This window comes from Psammomys obesus, unplaced genomic scaffold, assembly GCF_907164565.1.
Source record: "Psammomys obesus unplaced genomic scaffold, mPsaObe1.curated_primary_1811, whole genome shotgun sequence".
Taxonomy (NCBI): Eukaryota; Metazoa; Chordata; class Mammalia; order Rodentia; family Muridae; genus Psammomys; species Psammomys obesus.
The window spans coordinates 5,153,994-5,166,646 of NW_026596256.1; positions in this window are offsets into that span (position 1 = coordinate 5,153,994).

Genomic DNA, 12,653 nt, shown 5'->3' on the forward strand with positions numbered 1-12,653 from the left:
GCAGTGGGGCAGCTGCCTTGAGAACTTTTATGGGTAAGAGGAGAACCCCCCCCCGCCTAACAAAGACCACAGCTACTACTCAGGTCTATACACCTGAGGTGAGCAGTGGCAATTCCAGAGAAACACTGGCCATACAGTGACCATACAAAAAAGCAAAGGAGCACTCCTTCAGGAAAAATCGTCTTCCGGCCAAGGGGATTCTCCCTACCTCAGGACTCCAGGAAGCACAGAAACTAACAGCCAACACCTAAAACAGCCCAATGGGTAGAGGTCAGCGTAAAAGCTCAACCAACAAAAGACAGAACAATATGGCATCTCCAGAACCCAGCCATCCAGGGGCAAACAGCCCTGGACAATGCAGCATAATAAAAAATCAAGATGACCTTACATCTATACTGATGACGAGGATAATAGAGGAAACAAATAAAATACTTAAAGAATTAGAGGAAGATAAAACCAAACAGATCATGGCTATCCGTAAAGAAATGGAGGAAGTTAAAGACAAGCAGATTATGGCCATCCATGAAGAAATACAGGAAGATGCAGCCAAACAGTTTCTGGCCTTTAGAGAAGAAATAAGTAAATCACCGAAAGAAGTAAAAGAAACAGAGTTGAAGGAACTAAAAGAAAAACAGGAAAATACAATCAGACAGGTGAAGGAAGTAAACAAAACAACTCAAGACCTGAAGATAGAACTGGAAAAATTGAAGGAAATACAAATGGAGGAAATAATGGAGAGGAAGAATTTAGGGAAGAAAACAGGAACTACAGAGGTAAGCATAACTAACAGACTACAAGAGATGGAAGAAAGAATCTCAGGTGTAGAAGATACAATGGAAGAAATCAATGTATCTGTCAAAGAAAATGTTAAATCCAAAAAATTCCTGACACAGACCGTCCAAGAAATCCAAGACAATATGAAAAGACACAACCTAAGAAAAATAGGTATAGAGGAAAAAGAAGACTCCCTTCTCCAAGGACCAGAAAATATTTTCAACAAAACCATTGAAGAAAATTTCCCCAAGTTAAAGGAGAGGCCAATAAGAATACAAGAAGCCTACAGAACACCCAACAAATTTGACCAGAAAAGAAAATCCTCCCGTCACATAATAATCAAAACAGTAAGTATACAGAACAAAGAAAAAATACTAAAAGCTGCAAGGGAAAAAGGCCAAGTAACATATAATGGCAAACCCATTAAAATCACACTTGACTTTTCAACAGAGACTATGAAAGCTAGAAGGGCCTAGACGGATATCATGCAGACCCTAAGAAAACACAGATGTCAGCCCAGGCTACTATACCCTGCAAAACTCTCAGTCGTCATAGACTGAGAAAACAAGATATTCAATGACAAAAACAAATTTCAACAATACCTACAGACAAATCCAGCATTACAGAAGACACTGGAAGGGAAAAATACAACCCAAGAAAATTAGCTTCTGTCAATAAAACACAGGAAATAATTAACCTTACTACAGTAAAACAAAAAACAACCAAGCACACAACCTTATGACCACAGCCAACATCAAAATCAAAGGATCTAACAGCCACTGGTCATTAATCTCTCTCAACATCAGTGGACTCAATTCTCCAGTAAAAAGACACAGATTAACAAAATGGATACGTAAACAAAACCCAGCAATCTGTTGTATACAAGAAACACACCTAAGACACAAAGATAGACATTACCTGAGGGTAAAAGGTTGGAAGACGACTTTCCAAACAAACGGACCCAAGAAGCAAGCAGGAGTAGCCATTCTAATATCTGATAAAATAGACTTTCAACCTAAATTAATAAAAAGAGATGGGGAAGGACACTTCATACTCATCACGGAAAAATTCCACCAGGAAGACATCACAATCCTGAACATCTAAGCCCCAAATACAAGAGCACCCACATTTGTAAAAGAAACATTGATAAAATTTAAACCACATATAGATCCCCACATATTAATAGTGGGAGAATAGTGACCTCTCAACAAAGGACAGGTCAACAAAACAGAAATTAAACAAAGAAACAATAACTCTGACAGAGGTCATGAACCAAATGGACCTCACAGACATTTACAAAACTTTACACCAAACAAAAAAGAATTTACTTTCTTCTCAGCACCTCATGGAACCTTCTCCAAAATAGACCATATAGTTGGTCACAAAGCAAGCCTCAACATATACAAGAATATTGAAATAATCCCTTGTATCTTGTCTGATCACCATGGAATAAACCTGGACCTCAACAACAACAGAAATAGCAAAAAGCCTACACCCACATGGAAACTGAACAACCTGTTACTAAATGACAGCTGGGTCAGGGAAGAAATAAAGAAAGAAATTAAAGTCTTCCTAGAACTCAATGAAAATGAAGACACAACATACCCAAAATTGTGGGACACAATGAAAGCAGTGCTAAGAGGAAAGTTCATAGCACTAAGTGCCTTCAAGAAGAAATTCAAGACAGCTCATTCAAGCAACTTAATGGCCAACTTAAAAAACCTAGAAAAAGAAGAAGCAGACACACCAAAAAGGAGTAGACGGCTGGAAATAATCAAACTCAGGGCTGAAATCAATCAATTAGAAACAAATAAAACAATTCAAAGAATCAATGAAACCAAGAGCTGGTTCTTTGAGAAAATCAACAAGATCAACAAACCCTTAGCCAAGCTAACTAAAAGGCAGAGAGACACCACCCAAATCAACAAAATCAGAAATGAAAAGGGGAACATAACTACAGACACTGAGGAAATCCAAACAATCATTAGGACTTACTTCAAAAGTCTATATGCCACAAAATTTGAAAATCTAAATGAAATGGACAATTTTCTTGATCGATTTGACTTACCAAAGCTGAATCAGGACCAGGTAAATCAATTAAATAGTCCTATATCCCCCAAAGAAATAGAAGCGGTCATCAAAAGTCTCCCATCCAAAAAAAGCCCAGGACCAGATGGCTTCAGCGCAGAATTCTACCAGACCTTCAAAGAAGAGCTAACTCCAATTCTCTTCAAACTATTCCGCAATATAGAAACAGAAGGAACATTACCAAACTTATTCTATGAAGCCACAGTCACCTTGGTACCTAAACCTCAAAGACTCAACAAAGAAAGAGAATTTCAGGCCAATCTCCCTTATGAACATTGATGCAAAAATACTTAACAAAATACTTGCAAACCGAATCCAAGAACACATCAAAGATATTATCCACTATGACCAAGTAGGCTTCATCCCAGGTATGCAGGGGTGGTTCAATATACGGAAATCCATCAATGTGATCCACCATATTAACAAACTGAAAGAAAAAAAATCACATGATAATCTCCCTAGATGCTGAAAAAGCATTTGACAAAATCCAACATCCATTCATGTTTAAAGTCTTGGAGAGATCAGGGATACAAGGCACATATCTAAACATAGTAAAGGCGATATACAGCAAGCCTATAGCCAACATCAAACTGAATGGAGAGAAACTTAAAGCAATCCCACTGAAATCAGGGACAAGCAAGGCTGCCCACTGTCTCCATATCTCTTCAACATAGTGCTGGATGTCCTTGCTAGAACAATAAGACAGTTGAAGGAGATCAAGGGGATACAGATAGGAAAGGAAGAAGTCAAATTATCACTATTTGCAGATGATATGATAGTATACATGAGTGACCCCAAAAACTCTACCAGGGAACTCCTACAGCTGATAAACACCTTCAGCAAAGTGGCCAGATACAAAATTAACTCAAAAAAATCAGTAGCACTCCTGTATACAAAGGACAAAACGGCTGAGAAAGAAATTAGAGAAACAACACCCTTCACAATAGCCACAAATGACATATAGTACCTTGGTGTAACCCTAACCAAACAAGTAAAAGACTTGTATGAAAAAAATTTCAAGTCTCTGAAGAAAGAATTAGAAGAAGATATGAGAAGATGGAAAGGTCTCCCATGCTCATGGCTTGGCAGGATTAACATAGTAAAAATGGCCATCTTACCAAAAGCAATCTACAGATTTAATGCAATTCCCATCAAATTGCCAACACAATTCTTTACAGACCTGGAAAGAAAAATTCTCATCTTTGTATGGAATAACAAGAAACCCAGAATTGATAAAACAATCCTCTACAATAAAAGTTCTTCTGGCGGTATCTCCATCCCTGATCTCAAGCTGTACTATAGAGCAACAGTTATAAAAACTGCATGGTACTGGCATAGAAACAGAATGGTGGATCAATGGAACTGAACAGAAGACCCAGAAATAAACCCACACACTTATGGACACCTGATTTTTGACAAAGATGCCAAAACCATACAATGGAAAAAAGATAGCATCTTCAACAAATGGTGCTGGTCCAACTGGATGTCTACATGTAGAAAAATAAAAATAGATCCATACTTATCACCCTGCACAAAACTGAAGTCCAAGTGGATCAAAGACCTCAACATAAAACCAGACACATTAAATAGGCTAGAAAAAAAAGTGGGGAATACCCTAGAACTCACTGGTACAGGAGACAACTTCCTGAACAGAACACCAACAGCACAGGCTCTAAGAGCAACAATCAATTAATGGGACCTCATGAAATTGAAAAGCTTCTGTAAAGCAAAGGACACCGTCATCAAAACAAAGCGACTGCCTACAGATTGGGAAAGAATCATCACCAACCCTTTATCTGACAGAGGACTCATATCCAGTATATATAAAGATCTAAAGAAGGTGAAAAGCAGCAGACCAAGTAATTCCCTTAAAAAATGGGGAACAGAGAATTCTCTGTAGAGGAATATCGAATGGCAGAGAAGCGCTTAAAGCAATGCTCAACCCCATTAGCCATTAGGGAAATGCAAATCAAAACAACCCTGAGATTTCACCTTACACCCATCAGAATGGCCAAGATGAAAAACTCAAGGGACAACACATGCTGGAGAGGTTGTGGAGAAAGGGGAACCCTTCTCCACTGCTGGTGGGAATGTAAACTAGTACAAGCACTATGGAAATCAATCTGGTGCTTTCTCAGACAACTAGGAATAGCGCTTCCTCAAGATCCAGCCATACCACTCCTAGGTATATATCCAAAAAAGGCTCAAGTACACAAAAATAACATTTGCTCAACCATGTTTGTAGCTGCTTTATTTGTAATAGCCAGAATCTGGAAACAGCCCAGATGCCCCTCAACTGAAGAATGGATGCAGAAACTGTGGTACATCTATACAATGGAGAATTACTCAGCAATGAAAAATAAGGAAATCATGAAATTTGCAGGTAAATGGTGGGACCTGGAAAGGATCATCCTGAGTGAGTTGTCCCAGAAGCAAAAAGACACACATGGTTTATATTCACTCATATAAACATACAACATAGAATAAACCCACTAAAATCTGTAGATCTAAACAAACTAAGCAAAAGAGAGGACCCTAACTAAAATGTTCAATCCCCACCCTGAAAGGCAAAGAGGATGGACATCAGAAGAAAAAGAAAACAGGAAACAACCTCGGAACCTGCCAGAGGGCCTCTGAAAGCCTCTGCCGTACAGACTGTCAAGGCAGATGCTGAGCCTGATGGCCAACTGTCAAGCAGAGTGAATGGAATTTTATGTAAGAAGTGGGAAAATAGTAAGAGCTGGAGAGGACAGGAACTCCACAAGGAGAGCAACAGAACAAGAAAATTTGAACACAGCGAACTTCCCAGAGACTCATACTCCAACCAAGGACTATTCATGGAGATAACCTAGAACCCTGACAATGCAGCCACTTCTGATGAGAACTTATAGACTAAGATCAGAAAGAAGGAGTGAAGGACCTCCCCTATCAGTGGACTTGGGGAGGGGCATGCATGCAGAAAGGGGGGGAGGGTTGGACTGGGAGGGGAGGAGGGAGGGGCTTATGGGGGATACAAAATGAATAAAGTGTAATTAATAAAAGTTAAATAAAAAAATTAAAAAAAGAAAGCATCTATGCATCAGGGCTGATGTCAATCATGCAAAGAACACACTGTTCAATATACAGTACATGGAAGCTAATAAATATGCCAAATGAGGTGCATATGTGCTGTGGCTTAAAAATGGGGGATCTTGAGGCAAAAGGACCAGCATGACCTTCTGTGAGGTGGCAATACACAGAAGGTCAATGCATCATGGCATATTATGCCAGTGACAGAGACACTTGAACAGATCACTTCCTGAATGATTTGAACTTAACTGAAAAAGCAGTTTTAGTGTGCTCACAAAGCAAGCACAGTCAACTATTTTCTTTTTCAGAAATATCACTCTGCTAACTGTTTTCCAGAGAAAAGAGACCAAAGGCTGGATTATATAAAAACAAGTACTTCGTACATTAGGCTTCATGGAGCAAGTACGGCAGGAGGAGAAGATGAAGTGGGGGACCTTCAGGCTGCTGATATTTCTGGTGACTCCTGCCCTGGCCAACACATGCCCCCTACCCCCCGCCTGAGGCACCTGTCCTTTGTGTTATTATTCTTCCTCGGATATCAGCATGGCTCACTTGCTGGCCACCTTCAGTCTGCTTTCCACATGCTAACTGCTCACAGGATGTTTCTAGAATGCTCTCTAACAAATTGCAGCCTCCCCAGCTGTCCCTGTTTCCTCTTCTACCTCACCAAACTTCATCTCTCACATGACCATGTACCTATTTCATCCACTTACTATTCATTTATTATATTCCTCTGTTAGAACAGAGCTCTCTATGTAGTGAGGTCGTTTTTATTGCTTAGCTCATTTTCTTTCAACCGAAGTGCCCTAAAGCATAATAACTACTATCTATTAATAGGTTTTGAATGAGTTGGTCAATCTCAAGCATGTGTCTCCCCTTTGTCCTTTGGTCTCAGGATGCAGGAAGCCTGTTCTGCAGCTCACAGAACTTGCCTGCCTCTGCCTCCCAAGTGAGGGAGTAAAGGTTGCATGACCACACCCACCTTGGCTCATGAGAGTCTCTTAATGCTAGATGGGGCCCTGAGACATCCCATGTCAGAAGGCAACCTCTGACTGTCATCTCTGGGATGAATTAAGTATGCAACTCTCCTGGGATCACTGAGTAGAGACTGAATTTTAAGACAACTCCAAGTGTTTGACCTTGTGCAATTGGTTGCTTAGCTTTGTGGAGTTAAGAATTTTTGTGAATATAAAGCACTCAAGAGTTTCATTTGATATTGTCAATTCAACTCCACATATGGGAAAGAAACAAACTGCCACTTAATCAATCAATCAATCAATTAGTCAGTCATAGTAGTGCTGTAGTGTATGCTCAGCAAACTGGCATGGCTGACTGCATCCTCCCTGTTTCCCCTTTCTACCTCCCCTACTCCTCAGAAAGGGGAGCCCCTCTTACCCACACACCCCAGCATATCAAATCGCATCAGGACTAATCACATCTCTTAACCCTGTGGACAGTCGAGGTTTCCTCACCAGGGGAAAGTGATTGAAAAGTAGGAGTCAGAGTCCATGTGAGAATCAGCCCCTATTCCCCTTACTAGGAAACCCATATGAGGTCTGAGCTGCCTATGGGCTACATCTGTGTTGAGGGCATAGGTCCAGTCCATGCATGGTCCTCAGTTGGTTCTTCAGTTTCTATAGCTTACCCCGGGCCCTGGTTAGTTGGCTCTGTTGGTTTTCTTGTGTTGCTCCTGTCCCCTCTGGGTTCTTCAACTCTTCCACAAGACTCCCTGCACTACACCTGTTTGGTTGTTCGTCTCTGCATCTGTTTCCATCAGGTGCTGGGTGGAGCCACTCAAGGGATAGCTATGCTTGCCTCCAGTATGCAAGCAAGGTGGAGTAGCATTAATGGTTTCCGGGGTTGGCTGTTTCCTGTGGGGTGAGTCTCAGGTTGGACCAGTCATTGGTTGGACATTCTCTCCATCTCTGTGTTGTGTTTGATCCTGTCCAGCTTGTAGACAGGGTATGACATGGTGGGCTGCTGGGAGGAAGTGAGGATGGCCCTAGGGGAGACTCCTAGTAACATGGGGCATGGAGACTGAAGAGGCCGCCCTCTACCTAGACATGACTCCTAGTGGAGGAAGGGGAACACCAACCAATCCACCCACAAGACCCACAGAAACTTCAATCCAAAACGTTAGCTTTCTTTGGGAAATTTTTTGTGGGAGTAATGGGCATATAATATTCTCTTTACTCTATTGCTCCTTAATTTGTTCCCAGAGATTCAAAACAAACGGAAAGTTCTGTCTCTACAGATGATGCCAGTAGGAAGTGCGCAAATGTTTCTACTCAGGACCATTGGCAGTGGAAGCAAGGCTGCGGCTACCCACCGAAGTTTCCAGAAGACATTGCAAACTGAACTGAACTGGCTTATCTCTCGTGGTTGGTGTGAAGTGCGGGCTTTACCGTGAGAGTTAAGTCCCAGAAGAAAAGAACTGACTTGAGATTCTAATGCAAGCATTACATACAGAAGGTCATCAGACTCTCATGGTCCTCATGTTCTAGAAAAGAGATAGTTTTTAGTTGCATACCATGATTAGTTGTTATTGTTTTGCTTTTTAAGACAGAGTTGTAGCCAGGAATGGCCTCACTATGTGGCTCAGTCTAGCTTCAAATTTGTATACATTCTCCTGCCTCAGCCTCATAAATTACTGGGATTATAGGAATGAACTCACATGCCTGTTGAGGATGAGGTTTTTTGTTTTTTGTTTGTTTGTTTGTTTGTTTTGATAGTTTATACCTGGATTTCTCAAAATTCACATTCAAAAAAAGGGCACATAAGACTGATTGTTTCAAAGAAATTATGATTATAATTACAATGAAGCAATTATTTATTTAACAGTGAGTCTATTGAAATAAAAATAAAATATTGTGTTAATAGCAGTGTATGTAAGCCATGAGTACAGCACAAATGATGACAGCTGACAAATGACAAACTTCGGGAGATATAAATTTCGTTTGTCAGATTAATGAGCTGTCTGCTCATGAAAAGGAAGCTGTGTCAGGAAGATGTTAGTGGTGGGCAGGTTTAGAGAGGCTTTTCCTTCATGGGGATGTTGTCGAATCTCTGAGGGTTTGGAGAACTGAGTGTTTGGGAGGTCCCAGCGAGTGGGCACAGCAGGCAAGGAAGACTGCAGAAATGTGACTTAGGGGGGAAAGCTGTCTTTTGTGTAGGGCTGGGTTGGCTCATGTAAGATTTACCTTTCTTCTTGGGCACAAGAGTAAGGCCTACCAATGGCAAGAGCATGTGGATGTCTTTGCAGCGGAGACAGACACATCAGACTAGCTAGTGAAGGTATTCTCAAAAGCGTTAGAGCTGCTGTCACGTGGGAATTCAATGGCAACCCTGCTAGGTGGCTAGAACCCTTCCATTTCCGCAATAATAGTTTGGGGGATAGGATACACGATAGCCTGTCCTCAGTTACCATCCTGCAAATGTATACCATCTTTGAAATCAATGCCTTGTTTACAGGGAAAGGTGGCCCACAGGGGCAGCAGTGACCTCTTCAGATGCAGGGTTTGGTGCAAATGGAAGCCTTTAGAAAGCCCCACCCCCAGCCCAAGCTGCCCTCATTACTGAGTGCTGAACAGTAATCCCAGCTGGAGAAGCACTCCTCCACTCACGCCAGCCCGAGGTTCAGCAGGCAGAAGCATGAATTGCCTCAGCTGTGAGTATGGCTGAGCTCTAGGCAGAGAGGAGAGTGCCTGGCACAATGTTCTCAAGCATGTAGACTGAATACAGGCGGTGGATATTAGTGCCTTGGCTGCTTCAGGCCAGGTGGTCACATGATCAAAGCTGTTTGCTTGGAAGTTCACCAAACCTGGGCAGAAACTGCCTTCCCCAGACCTTCATTCCATTATCTTAAAAGTAAAAAATTTACACTTGCAATACTGATTGACAGCTCTCCTCCTGTTATAGCAAACTCCATGCCAGCATCTCTCATGGCACTGTGATACTGAAGAAAAGGAAGGCTCCAGGCAAAGACACAATGATTGATTGGTTATAATTCTTCCCAATTCTCTTCTGATTTATGTTCTCATTGGTTTCAACTAATGCCTGATTAAAGAAAATAATTTAGGTTGAATAAATAAAATTTCAAAAATTTTAAGATGTCTTAAGAATTTAAATATGTTAAACTTTTAAATATGTGACTACCTGTAGGCTTTTTTGATATGCATAATAGTTTTAAGTTGGAAAAAAATATATCTGTCCTTACGCAATAGTTTTATTGTCTTAGTCACTGCTCTATTATTGTGAAGAGACACCATGACCATGGCAACTGTTTAAAAAGAAAACATTTAGTTGGGGCTGGCTTACAGTTCAGAGGTTTAGTCTATTGTCATCATGGTGGAAAGCATGGTGGCGTGCAGGCAGACATGATGCTGGAGAAGGAGCTGAGAGTTCTATATCTGGATCAGCAGGCAGCAGGAAGAGAGAGAGGAGAGAGAGGAGAAGGAGGGAGAGGGAGACAAAAAGAGAGGGAGATGGAGAGAGAGAAAGAGAAACCACAAAGCCCACCATGGTGACACACTTTCTCCAACAAGGTCACACCTCCTAAAGGTACTACTCACTGATGACCAAGCATTGAAATCTATGTGCCTATGGAAACCATTTTTATTCAAACAACCACATTTATCACCTTCAAACTTAACTTATTTATTTATTTATTTATTTATTTATTCACTCTACACCCGAATCATAGCCTGCTCCTTCCTCTCCTCCTGGTCCCACCCTCCTTCCCTCTTCCCCAAATCACCTTCCCTTCCCCCTAAGAAAAGGGGAGCCCAACCCATCTTAGCAATCATATCATATCAATGACACTCATGTCATACCAGTACTGAGCACATCCTCTGCCATGGTAGTCTGGCCAGGCAGCCCCACCAGGAGCAAGTTATCAATAAAAGAGTCCCTGCCAGAGACAGCCCCCACTCCCTTTCCTAGGGAACCCATATGAAGACAAAGCTGTCCATTGAGTACATGTGTGTAGGGGGCCTAGGTCCAGTCATGGTTCTTGGTTGGTGTCTCAGCTTCTGCAAGCCCTCCTGGGCCCAGGTTAGTTGGTTATGGAGCTCCTATTTCCTTCAGTTCCTCCTATCCTCCCTCCCACTCTTCTACAAGGTTCCCCACGCTCCACTCAATGTTTGGCTGTGTGTCCCAGCATCTGTTTCAATCTGTTGCTGGGTGGGGCCTCTCAGAGAACAGCTATGCTAGGCTCCCATCTACAAACATAGCAGAGTGTCATTAATAGTGTCAGGGGTTGGCTCTCTCCCATGGTGTGGCCAGGCATTGGTTAGACATTTCCTCAATCTCTGCTCTATCTTCATCTCCGCACATCTTGTAGGCAGGGTAAATTTTGGGTCAAACAAACTTAAAATTTTAATTAAAACTGTTGAGGAGAAAACTTCGATGCATTGCACATCTTTGTATTTTGGGAAAAGGTTGGCTTGTTGAGGTTAGACATTCCTAGGAAACAAGTAATGTTCCCAGTGGATTAAAACAAAATATCCCTAAAGCTTAATTGCAATTTTGTCAAGGTTCAATTCTTAGGAGAACTTAGGTAGCACAGCATGGTCCAACAATTTCATCTATAGCCAAAGTCCATGTGTTGAATTTGCCCCATTAATCTCTTCATACAGCAACATTTGTCCTACTCTTCAGTGTCACCATGATTTACACAAGTCACTCTAAAATAGGGACGACAGTCATCATCAAATGTTCCTAATAATAGGAGTTGCATGATGATTAACATAAATTAATATTATAAAGTGCTTAAGCCAACACCTGTCACCTAATAAATATTTATTAACAATCATGCTTAAAATACTTTTACCTCAGACACATCAGAAATTACTACTATTTAGATTTACTATTATTGCAGACAGTCGAAAAGCCACAGAAAAAACCTGAATCTACTTTTCTTGGGTAAGAAGAGTCAGGAAAAGTACTAGCATTTTTTCATAATTCTGTATGAGATTCAGGTTTTCTAAGTGTCGAGCCATTGAAGAATGTGCTCTTGCCTCAGCAGATGTGGTCAAAACATGTTTTCCCCTAAGCTCTGATGTGTGCGACACGCCCACATTCTGTCATTTCTGCAGTCCCAGGAAACAAAAAGGCAGAAATCCTTCAGGCCTCTTCCCTGAAGGAGCCAGGAGGAATCCATCTTTAATTTAGTTGTTTTTCCAGTCAGTCAGATCTCCAGGACAACCTGAGAACTTGATCTAAAATTTATTATTTATTTTAAAACAAAATCACAACAATCTAGCTGTTGCTTGTCACCTTTTGACTGATTTTACAACTGACATTTCTTTCTGCTAACCATGTTCACCTTTGATCAACAAGAACAATAATCTTTTTTAAAGTTTTATTTTATGTGTACATGTGTGCCTGAGTGTATGTATATGTACCATGTGTGTGCAGTGCCCATCAGGGTCAGAAGAGGGCATCAGATTCTCTGGAACTGGAGTTACAGAGGGTTGTGAGCTGCCGTGTGAGTCCAGGTTCTCTGCATGAGCAGCTCTTAACCTCTGAGCAGTCTCTCCAGCACCAATGTGAGAAAAAAAATTAACACATTTATTCATTTTACATCTTGATTACAGCCCCCTCCCTCCTCTTCTCCAGGTCCCACCCTCCCACCCCTTCCTTTTCCCCTTGCACATTCTCCTCAGAAAAGGGAACCCCCCCCCTTACACACCCACTCAGGCCCATTAACTTGCATCAGGGTT